Raw genomic sequence first — 20191 nt, forward strand, 5'->3', positions numbered from 1 at the left:
CTAATTCCCGGCTTCGTGTTACATTCACTGCGCGGTGTCGGCAAATAGCGGGCGCGCGCGAGTCGAGCTGCGCCGAGCATTCAGCTTCTCGCTCCTCTCTCTCTCTCTCTCTCTCACACAGTCTCTCTTCGCGTCCCGTTGAGCCTCCGTCTCTCGTTGCTTCGCGCAGACAAAACCCGTATACATCAACTTCAAACACTCTCTCTCTCTCTCTCTCGCCAAAATACTACCGCGACAATGCGCTAGTTGCGCGTGTTGCTCATCTTAACGGCTTAGAACGACCGGTTGAATGGAACGACACGACGTGTAAACGCGCTGTCGGGTCTGCCGCGATGCACACAAAGTCTATGTGCGCGGGTGTGTACACATATATCGGCCGTCTCGCGCGAATGATAGAGAAACAATTACGCGGATTACTAAACACCGTATCCGACTCGGCGGCGCGCGCTGGTGCGCCGTTCTTTTCGGCAGCGCGTGCCGCGGCACACACGGCGAAGGGAAAGAGAGGCCGGCGAAATGAGTCAGCGGTTTGCACACCTTGCGGCGCACGCTGTGTGTGTTACGTCGCAGGCACGTTTCACGCCATTGTACGTTAACCCGGTCCGGCACAGTGCTTAGAAAAGCGGTGAAAAGTGTGTCCCTTCGGCCGTAATTCAGCGCGGCTCCACACGCGCGCTTCGCGTTACGCTGACATTTTCCCCTGCGTCTGCGTTTAAACGCGGAAATGTGTAAACTTCTCCCTTCCTTCTTCACCCTTCCTTTTCTCCCCTCTCTCTCTCTCTCTCTCTTTTTCTCTGTCCCACTTTTTTCGCTACCTCGCGAAATTCGCGTTTACATTCCGCGTTTTCAACCTCTGCCGACCGGGAGATAGCGGGATATCTCTTGCGGGGCGGGGGAGGAGGTCTGTTTGAAGCAGGCGGGCGGGCACGCGCTTGAAACGAGAGACCGCTCGGACTTGGCCGAATTTTCGGGCGAATTCAATTACCGTCGTCCCACGTCCGTCCCCCCCCGGAATGAATGGCGGCCCGGGGTCGATAATGTTTCGAATGAACATCGGTGCGGGGCCGGACGATGCGGTTGCTCGAGATTACGGCTGCTTGGGCGCGGATGAACGTTCTGTCCCAGCAGCCTGTCAGATTTAGCGCACAATCGGGCATTATCGGGCACGCTCAGGCGGTAATTAATGGTTCGCCGTATTCAAACAGTAATCAGTAATCAATGGTCACTCATAGTCGGGTTCATAGGGCGCGCGATCGAGCGCGCGGCGATACCTATCGCCCAAGATCTACACTGTCTCATTACGCGAGGGATACGATCGGGAACGTCAAAGTATCGTCATCCCGTACCCGCCGTCCTCTCTCACCCTCTTCACCGCGGATAAAACGGACCGTGCGGGTGATACGTCCTGTGAGCGAGCGTCGATCTTCGATGTACCCGCGCCATCGTGTAGTCCTAATGCAGACACACGTCGCTGTCATATCGTCCCGAGATGAACGATCTATCGTTGCATCAGCGATCGAGATCGCACGTGAAATTTAGCTCTCGTCCTTCCGCACACACGAATAGAGCGAAACAGAGAGAGAGAGAGAGAGAGGGAGGGAAACGATTGTTTCTATTAATATGTTGATCGCAGTTTTGATTCTCCTTGATCGTACGAAAGCTCGACTGATGATTGAGTTATCAGGAAGACACCGTGTGTAAGTGTAACTTGAGACGTGCGTATTATCCTTTCGTCATTAGCTTTCTATCGATCGCGGAGGAGACCGGGGCTAAAACGCGCGGGTTTGTTGTCACAAAGCTTTTATCTCACACGATAAATAAAAGAGCATATTCTACTTTATGATATGTGTTGCCTGGCATCGCGTTAGCTGGGTGTACGAAATGGCCAACACGCGGCTAACACATTACATGTGTGCACTTACGAACATTTTTTCAAAAATTGGACGTGATGAGTAAATTTTCTTCTGTCTCTATTTTTTATTGTTCCGTTGGTTCTGGAATTACTGGTCGTAATTTCTTCGCAGTCGCGAGAAATATTGTTGTTTTAACTAATTTATCCCGTATTTAATTAACCGTTATTGCAGTATTTTTTAGAGAAGAATAATTTAGAAATGCAACTTTTTTTCATTCAAAATGACCGTTCGGGATAAGTTCACTGAAATAAGACGGCTGTAACGTAGATTACGCATGTGTATGGAAGCAAACGTATTGGAATATCAAATCTTGTTAAAATAAAATTATCCGGTCAAATGAAGAAGTTATGGTCGATGATGTAACGGTTTTAAGCGCTTTAGTTGCAGTTTTAAGTTGCTTTTTCGGTTGCCATGGCGATCGAAAGCGCGATTGAAAAATAGGTAAAAGTAAAACTGCACTTGACTATATGATATCGTTAACTTGAACAAAATATTTGAAGAATGTTGAAACAAAAACTATATACCTTGTTTTCTTTACATATAAAAGACATGTGACAACCGACCTTGGATATAGGGTTAGTTCCTTTTTACACGATTTTGCTTAGAGCTAAATAACTTTTGTGTATAAACGTAATAAAGCTATTATTTTTTCAATAGGTCCCGTAATGTCTCACTTTCCCCTACAACAGATTTTGCAAATACATTTAATTATACTTTATAATTGCAATTAATGTTGTAAATTAGTAACTTAATGAAAGCCCGCATGGGAAATATTTTACGATCTACTTGGGATCTAGTCCGATTTTTTTTAATAAAAAGCTGCGTTCCATGTTTGAGATAAGAATATAATTTCCGATTTGTATCATAGTGGGGTAGCTTGTGTTGGAACAACTTTGGGTATTCTAATCGGAATCTATGCTGTATATGGGAAAATTTCTATGCGGAACACGGTCAGCGGTGACCATTGTGGCAACGTCCCACGTGTTAACGCTGGCTAATATCGCTGTCTGAATTTAACCCCGGTTTCTCTCTGCGGGACTCTAGATTTCTCGATTTCTCGAAATCTCACTCGATCAGTTCGCTTCTTCGGGGTGAACAACGACCTGAACAATCCCAGTCCTCTTATTAGTTGAAAATATTACATTCTTCCTTATTATTTAATTAACTTTTATTTTCTAACGAATAGACGTGTTAAACTTGAGTGAAATATTAAGTATTTCAAAAATGACCGCTTGATCCTTTTAGTAAATAAGCAATGTTGATATTTCTAGTGTTAAATATCCATTACGAAAAGAGGATCGCGATCCACGTGTTCATCTTTCAGCGAGAGCTACAGGGAGCATCCCTTGAGCGAATAAAGTAGCCGGACGCGATACCGTCCACATTAACGGAGCCGCAAACGTTACCCATCCCGACGGGGGACAATAGAAAATAGCCGTGGAGGGTAGTCGAGCGCGCTGTGGACGAGAGGACGGGAGGGTGGGAGGGATGGGTCGGGTCCCCTCGATTAAAGTTACACTCCGATCTTTAACCTCAACCCTCGGCTCGCCAACGGCGCAGCCCGAAGTGCGGAATCTCTTCCGGCAATAGTGACCGTTCTGCCTTCGAGAGATGGGGTCCTCCCTCGCTCTTTTTCCCTCCCTCTCCCTCGCCTATCCTCCTCGCGTGCTCGCTCGCGTCGTGCGGAGTGCCGCCGACGCTGTCGGTGGGAACGGCACAGAAGCTATTACTCGGCGAAAACTTACTTTTCTCGGTGAAATTACTTTCACGAAGTATCTTATTTCGTCGTCGGCGCGGGAGAAAAGGGAGAGAGAGCCCGCTGACGGCTTTCCAGCCGCAGGGAAGAGGAAACCCTCTCGCGTAGGGGAGTCTCGCGTCGCCGAAGACGTCTCGCCGCCATGAAAGACACGGTATTCCGTATGCGTTTGTTTGCCGACGAGGCTGTCAGGCTGAATCGCGCGTTTGCCGAGCCGCTCGCGGATTGGCACGGACGCACGCGATTCGCTCCGAGAGTCTCTCCCGAAGCGATGAACCGGTCGGCGCCGGTAAGCCAGCACCTCGTTTTCCAGCAAGATTTTACGGGAGTTTTATTCGCAACCGCTTTATAGTTTTAGAGTTCTCTATGGGTTACGGCGACAGTTCCGTTGAATCAGTTGAAAGAATGACACTTTGGGAACGTACGAGGTGCCGACTTTTCTCCTCCGTGGTTCACCCCAACCTTGAAACAAATTCATTTCAACTACGGAATTTTATCGTTCCAGCCGGGTTTTATCGTCGTTAATGCGTTTTAGCGAGAATTACGGCCGTTGGTTATTTGTAAAAAATAAAGAAAAAGAATTGCATTTCTTCGGCAAAGTTTCTCTTGGCGTGTCTGGTTTATATTAACGACGAAACGATTTTTCAGCAACATTTATTTATTTATTAAAGTGGCTATTACTACATATATTTATATATATTAACGATAGCGTTTAGCGATTGGTGAGAAACAGGGATGAGACCGTAACGCGGCTCGCTGGTTCGCGACTGTCTGAGAACCGGCGAAGTCTAACGTAGATCTCCGACGAAGACGAGGTTCACCGTTCTCGTTTCGCGTGGCGTCAGTGTCAGTTCGCATTGTGCTCAGACGTATTCGGGCTGTTAAGCGGCTTGACGTTAATTATTTTGCTTGACGGCAAGAATACCACGTTCGCAGCGTCTACCGTTGGTATCGAATTATTACGTAACGGGCTCCGTCGGCCGCGTATCGTGACGGTAATAACGCATCCATGAGCGCAATCCCGCGACTGACGCGCGCAATCCCGCGCTAACTTTTCAAAGATCGACGTTCGTTTCGCATGGTCTTGCGTCTTTTCGGACGTTCACGCGACATTATCCTCTCATCATCGAACTATACAACGACATAAGAACAAAGAAGTAAGCCATTTTTTTTACACGAAACCCGACCTACCGTTTCCCTGCGCTTGTCATCTCACACAGATCAATTAATTCTTCGTTAACTATTGCGAATTTTGCAAAATGCTGCTTGACTTTTCCGTTCGATCTTACCCATTCTACCTCCACACGGATCCCGAGAAAATTATCCGACACTCTATATAATTGAATTTGAATCTATTTATCAGCAATCGTTACGACGGAATGAAATGTTCCGACGAAAAAATACAGGAGCGTATTATCCGGCGGCCGTGACACGGAATCTGGAGCATGCGTGTTTGCGCGTATGCGTTGTCAAACGATAAAACGATATTTCTGGAGCGAATAAACAAACGAGTCGAGTGGCCGGGCGTGTCGAACGCTCGTGAGCGTTGCCAGCGCGCGAAACGGATACGTATCTTCTGTGACATTTGCTCCTTTGTCGAGGCAGCGCGGCGTATTTTATTATTGAAACGCGCGTGCATCGATTACGTTCATAACTAGTTCGGTTCGATTGTCAAAAAGCGGCCGTGTGCGCGAGCGAGCGAGCGAGCGAGCGAGCGCGCGCGCACGCCTCTGAACACCGCGAAATATAATCAGGCCTGCAATCAGAATCCGAAACTGGGTTAGAGGGGCTGTAATCAGGATACATTGAATTACACCGTTATCGTGCTCCGCATAATGTTGCATAATGTAACGTACACGATCAATTATGCGACGATATTTGTGCTTAATTATGCACGTAAGCCGGGAATTCTCACGCTGATATCGACAATCACTTTTCGGCTTGCATATGCGCGCGGATTATGGATATCTGCCGATTGCGATTGCGCAGACGGCCGATTCCGCTGATCTGTTAATGATAATTAACGGAAGCTTGGGCGCATCCGCACGGAGGGACGTGATCTCGCCTCTGTAAAATATGTACATGTATATGGAAAAAGTATTACATTCAAGTAAACAATTACTCTAATTGTGTTGAGCGAATCTTTTACACGGATTAAATAAATATTATTTGAATTTGGTGCATTTCCGTTATATTCCAGTAATATTCATATGGAAAAAAAGTTTGGTCGAATTTACCAGGAAATGAACAACCGAACGCGTTTTGGAAATATAGTTTGGACTCGTCGACTTTCCGAAAATAATTTCTCCTCGTCACTACTTATATTCCCCTTCCCCCTCCTCCCCTTTCCCCGGCGGTAGGACTGAAAAGTAACCTTGCAAAACAAACCTTCTTAACTGATTTCCCCACCTTTTTAATTAATTAATTAAAAATAATAAAAATTAAACAATTGAAAAAACAATGAAATATTGTCAAAAGTTCAAATCGTCGATAATGACGATTCCTATTGTGATATGATTCAAGCGTAAGGCAGGTGTCATTCAAGGTTCCGACTATTTCGGAAAATTCAGATTTTAGGTTTTTCGATTTCCTTGGGTGCCGTTTATCCTAAAACGGTACTTGGATCTCACGAATCTCAATATTTTTGTAGCTCGGCCCGAAGTGGCCCGAAAGAACATCACAGTAGCGTCGAAATTTCGACTCGCGTGTGCAAACACGCGTTAACGACGAGTTCGTCTCCAACGACTCCGCACCCGTTCTAGAAGAACGTCTCGTTAGGAATTCGCGACGTGCGATCGTCGTCATTTGCATCGCGGGGGTTGTGCGCGTCTTCGCGGCTCGTTCCCAGCCCCGTCGCGAATCGCGCGATTTTAATTATCGCACGTTAACGTCATAACGCTTAGCGCGGAATTATACTTGCAAACGAAATCACCTCCGCGTCGATTCGAAAAATTATCGGCCGCGACTCGCCCCTCGGCTCGACCGCTCTCGCCAGTGGAGTATTTTTTTTTTTATTCCCGCGGCGGTCGGAATTAATTCGCGACTCTGCTTCGCAAATTCTCCATCAAACCCGCGCCGATGACTGAAGAGAGTGTCGAGGAGGGGGGGGGGGGTTACAAGGTACGTCGTCGACTCAGCTCGTCGAGTCGGTCGAAGGAGGAAGGTTCGGCCAGGATGTCGAGAGAATAAATCGAGCGGCGGGTGACGAGAGGCAACAGCGGAAAGAAAAGGAGGGTTCGGATGGTAGCTTGCGGGGGAGGGGGCGGTTCGGTCGGCGACGGGGTGCAGACGTGAGGAAGAAGAAAAAGCGAGGAAGGATATCCACTTAGCGAGAGGGCAAGAGGGACACGCGTGCCTTGAGATCGGAATGAGATAGGGGAGGGTATCTTCTCGGAGTCGTGGCACGCGACTTCCCCACCTTCTCCGCCTTCCTCTCCTTTCTTGTTCGTCTTCTTCTTCCTCTTCTTCCGTAGCGTCTCGTCTGCCCCCACGTTATTTAAACTTCCACTCTTCCTGCCGCCGCTGCCATTACTGTTACCGTTACCGTCGCTGCCGTTGCCGCTGTAACTCCTAATCCCGTCTTTCGCGCACGATGAGAGTCAACACCCACCCTCACACGTGTGCCATCCGCCCCGTTCCCCGCGTCTCGCGTTTCCTCCACTTTCCTACGGAGACCGAGCGTGTCCGTTTCCCTCTTCGCGCGGCTTTCATTCCGCCGGTTTTTACATCGCTCCGCACTTCTTTTACGATTCCGTTCTCCTCTTCCGAGGAGGAAGAGGAGGACTCCGTCCTCATCGTCGTCGGTCTTTACGAGACAACGCGGTGGCGAACGGTCTCTCCGACTCTCCGCTGTGTTCCGTGTGACCGTGTCGGTGAAAAAATGTCGCCTAGAAAAAAAAATGAGAGTAGGAAGGAACAGAAGGAGCGAGAAGGGGGAGGAAGGAGCGCGGCAGAAATGCGAGAAAGGAAGGCGCCGGTCGAGCCGGAGGAAATAAAGCATTTCGGAGGGGGACGGAGGGGCATAATTTTCGTTCCTTCCGCGACCGTATTTCGTGGAAACAATGCGCCCTGGGTACCGCAATCCCGGATGCAACCGACCCAGAAAACACGGCTGGGATTACTGTGCCGGCGCGCTACGCGATAGCTCCCCGCGTACGTACCGCCGGGTGTACGTACACTCCAGCCTGTCTGTCTCTACGTCGTCTCCGGATCCGCGCTTCCGCCTACCGCGCGCGCGATTACTCGCCAGTCCCAGAGGAGAAGCGGAGGAGGGAGAACGGGGGCGGCGTGTGGCGACGCTCGCGAGATTTAAGTTAACGCGAAGGGACGAGAAGGGGAAAGGGGAGATGACGATCTTAAGGTTTGCCGATTTTCCTCCATTTTCGTACTGACGTGAAAACGACGACCAATTTGTTTTTCCGAGCAGCTGAAGCCTCGTCTGTCATCTGCATAAATTGGAAGATTTATGTAAATAGAGTTTTGTTTAATCTGAATGTTTTGAGAACGTGCCAACTTCGTCATCTTGCTGCTACATATGGGAAAGATGACGAAGTTAAGACAAAAGATTGTATGCGTGTGAAAATAATTTTTACATATATTTTATATTATTTTTTTTTTTTGGTATTATAATGTTTTTACACAATAAAGTACAAAATAAAATGCAAGTAGTAATATTATTTATGGATAGAAAGTGTGATTTGTAATAACGTAACTTAGAGAAGATAATATCTAGACGAGAACGAGAAGAAAGGAAAATAATTTTTCATATTTGTATAATGAAAAATAAAATATATTTGTATAATGAAAAATAAAATAAAATTTTACCCGTATGATATTCATACATATCATCTTGCTTCATGGTCACTATATTCAGTTATCCAATTAAAAAATATTGTAACATGAGAAATGAAAAATAAAATATTACATATGCGCTTTTGAATATACTATGCAATAGTTTTATAGAGAAAGTGAAAATATTTATCAATAATTGCGTAAATTTTTATGAAGAAGTGCGGTAAAAATTTATATGTGGAGCTATCCAAAATATATTCCTCATTACACAATCTACCGTCGTTGGCAGATTGAAGTGAAACTATGACAATTATTTAATATTATTAAAAGTCTCTAATAAGTCGGGCATCAACTCGTTACTTGTTAACTTAAAAAAAAAACTAGCAAACCGTCATGTTGAATTTTATTTATACGTGTCTATAGACAAATCGTGGTAAAGCGAAAGAGAGCTTTATGCATGTGTCTGTGTGCGTGCGTGTGTATATGAAACGGATATCGAAATTGATATTCTTACTATCGGGCTATCCCTGATAAACTGACGGAGAGTTCCTTCGGACTGCGAAGGATTGATTTGTGAATAAGTCCCGCTCGTTCCTCCGTCCGTAGGAACGGCGTTTCCGTCGCTCTTCATTCGCGGCCCTTTGATTTCAACGAGTTCTTTATTATGGAAGCGGCCTCTGACATTTATCGACCCGATATCACATCGGGAACGTTCCCGGAATACGCACCTGCCGCAGTCCTTGAGACGCAAAATTCTCCTAAAAATAGAGCCGCGCCTCGCCCTGTACGCCCTATTCGCCGTCAAACCGTCGCGGGCTTAAATAAGTAACGAAGCGGCGCCGTTAACGTCGGCATCGTCGTGACACGTGGAACGTCGCTCGAAATAAAAGAGCCCATCAATCCAATCGACCACGCGCGCGCGCAATGTCAAGGTCCGATGAAACAATGTAGACAAGTTAGTAGTATATCGCGCGATCAGCCATCGTCTCGCTGTCAAAGTATCACCTCTCGATATCGATTCTTCCTCGGGCGAGGATTCGCGTCAATGTTATCACATTGCGGGCCGCGCATAGACAGCTGTGATATTTCACTCGAAATTGAAACGCAAATTGAAACACAATTAACCTTTTCCGAAATATTGACGCATATGTGCACGTTTAAATAAGGGTTCAATTTCTCATTTTTCATTCAGACACCGTCGACAAGGATGTAACGGACGGTAAGGGTGAGGCTTATTATTATCCTTCTTACATATTGATTAAAAGAAAGATTCGCGTTACTTCATGATATCATGTTAGTATAATATTTTAAGAATATTTCTCATAATATTTCAATAATTATATATCCTTTAATTTCCAGACAAATATTAGTCTTGCATATATTCATACGTAAAAACGCCAGCTCTAAGCAAAATCGTGTAAATAAACGGTAAGGGAGATGATATGGGAGGCTTACTATCAACCTCCTTACATATCGATTAAAAGGAAGATTCGCATTACTTCACGATATCATGTTAATATAACACTTTAATCATATTTTTCATAATATTTCAATAATCGCATACCCTTTAATTTCTAGAAAAATATTAGCCTTGCATATATTCATACATCCAAAATTTCGCTCTAGGCAAAATCGTGCGAGTCAAACAATTGACTCCATACCCTGGGTCCTCGCCACACGTCCTTCGTGAAGGTCTTGTCTTAAAAGATATCAGATTTACCGTATCATCTTACGGCCGGTTTTCACGTCTCCGGTCCGCGTTTACCCGCGGACGACTCCACGTGGCGATCGCGCGGCGGGAGGTCAGGATCGACGGCGGGCTGAAGATTCCGAGACAACGTCCGTCGCGTGCGCTGTACGAAGAGCGACGTGGCGGATCCTCCGGCGCGTACCCTCCGCTGTCAATATCCCGCTGCGGCTCCGCCGGACGGAGCGCTCTTACGTACGCTTGTTCGACGGGGCCGGGCTTTCGGCGGTGAAGCGAACACGGCTACGGGAAGGTATCCGCCATTTTTCCCCGGCTCATAGCGAAGTGTCGGAGGGGGGGGGGGNGGGTCGCTTCCTGGCGCAGCGCGAGCTAGCAACTTCGCTACTCCGAAGTATGCCATTATCAAACACATCCACTATGAAGTTAGACAACTTCGATGGGAGCCGAAGAAGCGCGAGCGAGCGAAGAAGGCGGCGGCTGAAGAAGTTGGCCGATGAATCTGCCGGGGATAGTCTCCCGACGTTTCATCAAGTTTGCGAGGCGTGAGGCGAGCCGCATCCGCGCGATCCGCCGCCCGTTCATCCTCATTTTTTACACGAATCAGACGTGCACACGCGCGCCGCGTATACAACGCGACGTCTCTTCCAGCACCCCCTCCTTCCTCCTCCCCTCCGCTAACTTTTTGCTCCTGGGCGAATTCCTGAGCGAGATATTATGCACCGCGGGACGAAGCGCCGACACGACGGCCGGATATGCGAGCGAGCGAGAGCGGGCCTGTGTTTTATTGCCGCCAGCGGCGAATAAATATGCGGACGTTTCCCGCGCCGCGGCCGTAAAAATGATAAAGAAGGGTATCGACTGCCCCGACCACCTTGAAATGCTGAAATACATATGGAATACGCACCACCCTCTATTTCCACCGCTGCTGTCGCCGCCGTCACCCGCCGTCTCCCGCCGGGAATCAATGCGCACCTTCGCCAGCCAACCTTTCTTCGCCGCTGCGATCGCTTTAGGGAGGATCTTATCCCCATCTCTTCCGGTGCCGAAGCCTCTTACCACCGCGAACTCGCTTCCGTTGTTGGTCTCGAGCGCGGCCCCTATCGGATAAAACTTCTTGCCGCTGGTCATTCCTGCTTGTTCTCAAGCACTTCGTCACGCCGAAGTTCCCGTGAAGCCGCGAGAACGCTCGGTCTTTCGTACGAATCGTCAATGGTTGCGGGGGAGGGGGGGGGGAGAGGTGGAAGGGGACGGAAAGCGAGGGATAATATTCGCGTTAACGCGGCGAGTGTTTGTCCGACGATATTGGCCCGGGATTATCGCGCAGATGCTTTGCGTATTTCCCAATTCGAACTCGAAGTCCTCGATTGATTATGTTTTATTTTCTATTTATAGACGGTAAAGAATTTTGTGTGAAATTTAATATGTTCCGCGTGTCCCAAACCGTCTGCTCAAAATTTTTTTTATTGAATTCACACAAAGTGAATATGTTGGTAAGTGACATAAATATTATGTCCAGGGTTAAACACAAAATTAATACATGAATCGGCGTATTAAAGTATAAAATATGTTATTTTAACACTTACGCATTGAACATCAAACTTTTCAAACAAATTATGGACTCTGATTGGGAGGTCTATACGGATTCGGGTGAAAATGTAATGTTTCAAACACGCGAAATAGAAAACCTAAATAGATTCCACTTATTCTTGCCGTTTCCCTAAAGATTTTCCTTAAATTTTCTTTCGCATTTGAATTGAACAAAACATATGAAATGCTCCGAGAGTGTGTATAATATGGAAAAAAAATAGTTCAATTGAATTCAGTTGAAATGAACGAACCAAAGGCGTTTTGATTAAAGGAAACAAAATTTCTAGTTGCTATCAATCCGATTTGGTTCTTATAAAACACACGTTTAGTCGATTGATTTCAGGTAAATGCAATCATACTGTCTTTTCTGTGCACACTTTCCAATTGTAAGTACATAAAAACCTGTCGAAGCGTTTTTACTTTCCCTTTTGATTTTCTATTTTATTGAATGCGATAGTCGATATAAAATGAGATCCTTTGTTCGATTCCATGAAAATAGTCTTATACCAATATATCATAATGTAGTCTTATATCAGTTTTAATCATTAAACAAACGCGTGAGTTCCCACATTACTTCATGTTTAGATTCTAGACGGAAAACTCGTGTTTGAGATAAGAACGGAATTCCCAATTTCGGGGCAAATTCGGGTATTCCGATCTGAATCTATATCATGTACTTGGGAAAATGTAGAGAAATTTCCATACGGTGTATCCTCGTGTGTTCGTAGGAACGGTTCGAGGAGCGACATCGAAGATGCAGTAAGAGGGCCGACTCGGACAGGAGTCACGACATTCGGTGAGTGATTGTCCCGTTTATGTCGTCGCGCGCTTAAACGCGAAGTGGACGAGTTACTTTGTCACGATCGGCGAGTCGACGAGCGTGTACGTGTTCGGAGGAACTCGAGGATCGACGTCTATCCATACACACACACACACATGCACACGCATAGATACACATTCAATTTCCGATACCGTCACTCATTCGCGCCTTGAAAATTTTATGAGCTGAATCAAAGATCCGAAGTTTATATAAAAATCCATGAAAAGTTCCCCTCTCCCTCTCGCGTACGCGCGCTCCCTGCGGCGACGATTTCCGTGAGAAATATTCGCGGCCGAGCCACTTCGGCCGGTAAGTGCAGCGCGACCGTCCCTCATGAATTTCATAAAGTTTCATCCGTCCTGTACATCGGGAGTTTCACGAGGCCCGTGAAAATTGGTGCCATTCGACGTTCGCGTAAAGCTCCGTCCAAATCGAAATCTAAGCTGCGCCGTTGTCCACATACATACACACACATATATATATATATATATATATATATATGTATATATATATATACATAACCGCGGCGTACCCTCGCACCCGGAGACCGCTGCGAATCTCGGTCGCTTTTCACGTTCAAAAACGGGGTTACGCCGCGACGACGACCGCTATATGGCCAATCCAATCAACTTACCTGCGAGCGAGCGAGAAAGAGAGAGAGAGAGAGAGAGACTTATAGCGTGAATTTCATAAAGGGAGAACACGGAGGGTGTTTTTAAAGTGTCCCAAGTGGAGATCGACGGCGACTCCCGGGTCGATCTTCGCCGCGTTGTTTTCCATCCTCGACTCGGCCTCGTCTTACCTCGAATACGAGAAAGGGGAGTTGCTTCGCGCCAGGCGTGAATCGTTAATTATGCGAGGGAAAATTATCACCCATCGCCGGCCGAGGCGCGGAGGAACGGACTCGTAATGCGCGTCAGCAGGAGGAGAGGATGTATAGATGCTTCGTTTATTCTACGCTCTAGTGTCCCCTCAAACGCCGAAATCACGCATACTTATCTATTTAAGACTCAAAGAATTTTTGTTATAAATGCCACTTTTCCAAAATCTAAAATCTTCAGGGAAAATTAATAAAAGAAACTATTTTTTCTCACGCAGGTCTCAGAAATCCATTGTCACGTTCGCGATAGCTGGAACTTAAAGGGTTACATAAAAATACATAATTATATATCTACGTAATTAGATTACATAGGATTTGTAACAGATGAAGCAAGCTTTTAGTCTCTTGTTTTAAACATTAAATTGTAACGTGATTCGTAGCAAAAAGCGTTTCCGGCGTTACCAAACGTCGCAATTCCCAAGATTTAAACGCTATTTCGGCAGTGCGAGAAATGCCTTTTGTTAGAAATTACGTTCCATTTTATTGCTTAGAGTAAAAACCAAAGGCTTACTACACATATTGTGTACGAAGAGAAATTATAGTTATTTCCGGCTTCAATTATACTCTTTTCTCATTTATTATCTTTATTACTATAATAACATTTGCTTGAAAAATGGTTCTCTTGACTATAAATCTTTTACTATGGCTTATAGTTATGATATTATAGTTACGAATATCAAATTTTTTTTCCAGCATATCAGTATATTCAATAGATCCGGACTTATATAAGAGAAAACTGTAACCGGTCTAAAGACATTCACTTCGGATTGGTGGAACCGACAAAACACGCGTGTTTTCGCGTTATTTTCTTTTTTTGATCTTGAAAAAATTCGCGGTAAAATAGCTACCTCGAAGAGTACCTTCCGCCTCGCGCGCCTTTGCGCTGTTTAATTAAGTTGATTGACACGGAAATGAAATTTGTCCCTTCGTGCCCATGGCATTGCATGTGACGCGCTCGCAGTTTGATGATATCTAAACGACAGGCTTTGATTATTTATTAGCCCAACTCCTTTCCTCTCTCTCTCTCTCTCTCACGCTCTCGTTGTCATGCAACGCGACGTCTATTCCAGCGCGATGAATGTCGCGCGTTATTGCGCGGCGTCTACGGTGTTTCGTGTAAAATTCATTCCCCTTTATAACGATAATGACCCTCCGTACTACGTCCGCTCACTGAATCATTCATGACGGCGTTGGGGTCAGGCTTGCGGAGGCTTCGTCAGCTGCTGTGCGATTACCGTGCATTAGTACACCGGGACGATGTCTCGTGCGCGAGCGAGCGAGTCCTCCTCCATTCTGTTCTCTCCGGGGAGAGAAGTGGCTTTCAGAAAATGAGAAAATACCAAAAACTTGCCGGAAGCTCTTGGCCGCGCGCGCGAGCGAACGAAAATGTCCTCGTCCGCGTCGTCGCCAGTGCTTTTTTCCCGAGATTTCTCACCGTCGTTACCGCATCCTCAAGTTTTATCGATCTTATTGGCGGCGTCCCGCCGTGCCGAATGTTTTTCCAATATCCGTGACTGGATTCCGCGACATGACAAATGCGCCGCAGATAAATCGTGCTCATTATTTACCGGCCAATCTCTCAAACACTTTATACGTCGCAAGAAACAAGATATATCGACGCCGGTGTCGTCGGGTTTACACCACTTGGCGAGTCGGAGTCGAAATTCTGACGCTACTTTGATGCTCGTGAGACAGTTGACCCGTGACAATATTTAGAAAGGAATGATTCATACAGCGCGAAGAAGCTTGGAAAATCTGTGCAAGTATTTATAAACATGATTTATAATATATAACTTTTACACTTTACGGTAAGAAAATATCAATAAAATTTATATAATATTTAAAATCTCATAAAGAAATAATTGGTTTTCGCGTTTGACGTATATTTTCGACTGAGGCTGCTCGTGCAAAGAAACAAAAACAGTCTTGAATCAAGAATAAAAATTCTGATATATATAAGTGAGAATATCATAATCTTCTTAGACGATCTTTAGTCTTGATTTGATTGAATTTGGTAGCTAAAATTAAAAGCGTAACATCGGAAACCGTTTTCGATACATGTGAATAGTGCTTACTTTGGCTTCAATTACCTCAGCTTCGGTATGATCAATCTTTTTCGAATTTTGCACGTGTGTAAATCGTGTTTCGATTAATGTGCTATTAAAATTTTTAAACATCCCTAAGAAAATAATTTTTCCAATATCGATAAACTTAGAGGTACCTCATAGATAATTTGCGTTTACTTACCCAAGTTGAAACTTTGGCCCTGTGTTAAAGCTAAAACAGTGTTTTGACGCTAAAACAGCAAAAAACGGAAATTCGAGACATTATTAAGATCAAAGTAGGGGTCACATTATATCGCTAGAATTGAAATTGAACCTATTTTGCTAACTTATCTCCTACTGTGTTGTCAAATCAATGACTTAATACAGGGCGAAAATTTGGACCCGGGGTGAGCAACTATACCGGCGACAACACGAGACGCTTCATTCTCTTTCCGTTATCGGACATCGTTATTTATCGTTCGTTATTTGTCGTTATCGAGATTATTATTCATTTCAACGCCGCTCCCTTCCAGTCCGCGAGAGAGACCTGCCGCGGGCCGCGTTAATTAACGCGCTATTTGTACGCGGAAATCACGAGTTCGATTTCGCTGTATCGTAATTTTAGCCCCGCCTTGATCATTTAAGTTTAGCTCGACGACGGGTCAAACGACTCGATTCAAGCGGGAGATACGAAAATGGAGCGCGAATACGAAAGCGACGCGATGAAGCGGAGCTGGAGGGTTGGTGGTGCGGTGAGGGGGTGGCTGGAACGACAGCGTCGTCGGGACTGCTGCATCGTAACACGACCGAAGGTCCGAGGGAGGATCGCAGAAGCCAATTAATGACGTTCTCTTCCCTTCCCTCTCGTGTCAGCCCCGGTGACCCGCGCTTTTCCTTCCCTTCGCTCGCCCTTTACGCAAGGTAGGACCCTTTCTGAGATTTCTGTCTGGTCGGATAAGCCGGGAAAGTGTGCAAAACGGAGGCAAGGATAAGTCCATTTGCGAATGCGTAAGCGAATTACGGAAGTTCTTTGCGAAGAGAACGAAGGGAGCCCAGTTGTGGCGACGGAGGTTAAGGAGGGAGGGAGGGAACCGGACGGGAGAAATCCTTTCCGAGTTTTCTCGCTTCGCGGACGCTCCGTCGCCAACGTCCTCTGTGTTTCTGGAACCGACGGCCCCGGTGAGGTTTATCGAGAATACGAACTTGTTCTCGCACGGATGTCATCCCTCTCGACTAATTACGCCGGTCTCTTCTTATGCGTTAACTTCCCCTTGTCCTTTTGTCCTTTTTAATTCGAACGATGTCGGAAACATATAACGGATATCAGCGTGAATAAACGTCCGTCACAAAAATCCAGACAAATCTTGCCTCATGATTGATAGATGCATATTTGCGCCATGTGAAAATTAAATCATGTTCTTATGGTTTTAATATTATTAATATTAATACACTTATCCATGAACTGAGGTTAAGACGATGAATATCGCGATCGATGAGCGCCATTATTATTCTATCTTGTCCCATTAAGTTATATATGAAGTATTATTAACTAATATTGTTAGAAGAAACACGTATGAAAAAGCATCGTTTTTAATCGCGAATATCTCAGTTCCCGACTGGTCAATCGTTTGATAACTTTACGCGTTAACGAACGATCGTGGAGAGCGCGCGGCGGAGATCCGCAGTCCCGGATCCCGGATTTCCGATGCCGCTGCCCGATGCTATCCGCGACGGCGCGCTTTCGCGAGCGCGCGCGTTGTCGCCAATTTGCCTCGCGGCCGTCGACGTACGAGATGGCCGTTCGATGCGCGTTCCACCGTCACATCCGTCGTCGTTTTGCCCGTTCCTCGCGAATCGTAATCGAGCCCCAGGTAAATAGATACGGACGACGGGGCCGTGATTAAAATTGATTTCACGGACGGTATACTTTATGAGAGAATTTCTTTCGTCGCGCGGACTACCTCCCGGGACGGATCCTCGCGATCTCGCGGATTCAAATAGAAATATATCGGCGCGTATATACGTCGAGCGAACTACCGATGTCGGTTCAATCAAGCCGCGAACCAGTCAGGATTATGTGTCTACGAGCGAATTCACGTCGGCAATCTCTCTCTCTCTCCCTCTCTGTCGCACGTGCGCGCTCATGCGAGCCGTTCGCCCCGATATATCGGTTGACCTGTTATTATCAGAAATAATAAGCTCACAGCTGACCGGCGGTTCCCCCGTGGGAATCACCCTATTGGACACCCGATGACGATCCTCCCTTGCGACCGCAAATACGGGCGGCGCGCGCGAGCGAGAGAGAGAGAGTACTTGACCGACTTTTCCAATTGGCCCCCGCTAAGCTTATCCGATCGGACAGAGCCCAGCCTTGTGCTCTCCGCTTCGCAGACCAATAATATCCCGTGGAACGTGGCGACCATAGGAAGAGCGCCTTCGGGGACGCGTTCTGATCCATGGGAAACTCCGGGGCGAAGGCGAGATCGATGAAAGAGCAGGGGAGGAAAACGAAAAAGAGGAAAAAAAAATTAAAGGAACGAGAGAAAAAGACGAGTAGAAACGTTTTCCCACAGCACGTGACGCGCGCTCGAGTCTCCGCGGGCGAAATCTTAATTATATCCGGCGAACGTTGCAGTAATGAGAGATTGTGATGCGCGCGCGTGCGCTCTCGTTTCCGTGTGTGTGTGTGTGTGTGTGCGCACGTGGCTGACGTATTACGATAAATAATATCGATAAGTAAAAAAGCCACGAAGCACACACGCTCAACGCGGCTTCGTAAGCGCGGCGGCGGAGTCGGATGTTATTCCGCGACGGCCTCTCTCCGCTTTGGCTTCCCGTTTACCGACGCGCACATCTCCGCGTTGTAACAGCGTCTTGAGAACGGATTCTCGCCGGGGGTATCGATTTCGCGTATTCTTCGCGTCTGCTGTGTGTACCTACCTGTGCACCCGCCCGCCTACCTACCTAGGAGCGCACACGGTGTCTCTCTCTCTCTTGCTGGTTGGCTGCGGCCTCTATCCGACGCCGTGCACGCGCGAGAGTAGATAGATTTCCCGTTACGCGCCACTCGCTGTAATAAGACGCCAGCGAAATCTCTAGGAGTTTAACATAAATCCGGCCATCTCTCTCTCTCTCTCTCTCTTTGCGACGAGCAGACATTCCATCTCGGCGGATCAAAGAACCGATGTAAAGCGGGCCGTGTTGTTCGTAGCGCGGGTACCGCTCTGAAGTTGCGCTACGCGAGATAGATAGCTAGAGAGAGGGAGAGAGAGAGAGAGGGAATGAGGGTGGAAGAAGAGAGGTATACGGGGGGAAGGGGGGAAGGCGTACCGTAAGATTTTAACGACAGCGGCGTTAAGCTAAGCTGTAATCGTCTTATTTCCGTGTTAAATCTCTTCCTTCCCCCCCCTTCCCCCTTGTCCTTATGCTCCAGGAGCGGAAGGTGGCGCGAATACCGAGCCGGGTGATATGACTGGCACCATTGTTTCCAGCTTACACCCTCGGCTACACGGTTATAAGCCGGTGTGCGCGCGCGGCTGGCGCGAGAAACACGCGAATTAAAAGCCGCTCCCTCAAGATGAGCCGCCGCGAGCTGCGGGATGAGCTTTGACCGCCCAGACGGGATTCTTCCCCTCTTCCCTTCGTCGTCATCGTCGTCGTCGGGTTAACGTCGCCGTTAAAAACGAAAACAAGCCGCGGGGAGACGCCACGATTTCCCACCGCGCTTTAATGCGCTCCTCTGCGCTCGCCTTTCTCCCCTTGTCCCTGTCTGGGAAAAGAATCGAGGGAGGCTTGGGGGAGTCACATTTATGAATACCATTTGGAAATATCATTTAATTATTTAAATGTCGATGAACTTTTAATGAAACTGCGAAATTTCGCGGGTAATGTAATTCGACGGCGCGTTTCGGCTCTCTTCCGCGAAGTACGTACACTGAGAGAAAAAAATGTCGAAAGGATAAAAAAATATTTATGCGGTGATTACTAATAATATATTTGTTCAAACATACTTTTGTACGGAGAAAAGTATTTTTAAATGGGAAACAAATTTTTTTTTAATCTGTAATCTTTGCATGAAGGTAATTGTTTACTCTGTTTCGATAAGAATTTTAAATATGTTATTATATGGTACTCAACGAATATTTTTTTGTTTTTTTTCTCAGTGTATCTAACCACTGATCAATTTTCATAATTGTCGTTACGTGAGACAATCGGTAATGGAAATTTGACAATACGTCACATTTGTGGAGGAAATATATTTTATTAAAATAATGATTAAATTTATTTCGTACAATAATGTAAATTTTGTGTTATATTAATTTAGCAACACATTTTATACATATTAAAAAATGATGTGTTATAAACAATCTATTCAAATTTTTGTGTTATTTTACCAAGGTGAATACGTTAACAAACAATGCGTTAACAAGCTGAATATATTAATTTAATATATATTTATGTACTTTTTAACATATTTCCCATATTAAAAGTAACACAAAAATTTCAGTGAACTGTTTTTAACACAAAATTGTTTGCCGTGTAGAAGTTATTTTCAGATTTGCATATTACATTTTACATAACAACATTTAGTAAGTAAATCCTTACAATTTTCATTTCTATTTTTATTTCGTCATCTTACATGATAAATAGGAGTGCACATTTTACACATCACGCTTTACATGTTGCTGCTA

At 46.0% G+C, this 20191-nt stretch overlaps 1 protein-coding gene across 1 annotated transcript in view; it reads left to right on the top strand.

Moving 5' to 3' along the window:
• Positions 1-20191, top strand: part of LOC106749403 (discoidin domain-containing receptor 2-like) — a 325440-nt gene that overhangs the window by 62298 nt on the left and 242951 nt on the right. The window contains exon 2 of the mRNA XM_014628805.1: positions 12484-12551. The gene's annotated coding sequence lies outside the window, so the exon portion shown is untranslated. The remainder of the gene's footprint in view (positions 1-12483; positions 12552-20191) is intronic.

The sequence above is a fragment of the Dinoponera quadriceps genome, unplaced genomic scaffold, assembly GCF_001313825.1.
Source record: "Dinoponera quadriceps isolate SergipeBrazil2010 unplaced genomic scaffold, ASM131382v1 scaffold3386, whole genome shotgun sequence".
NCBI lineage: Eukaryota > Metazoa > Arthropoda > Insecta > Hymenoptera > Formicidae > Dinoponera > Dinoponera quadriceps.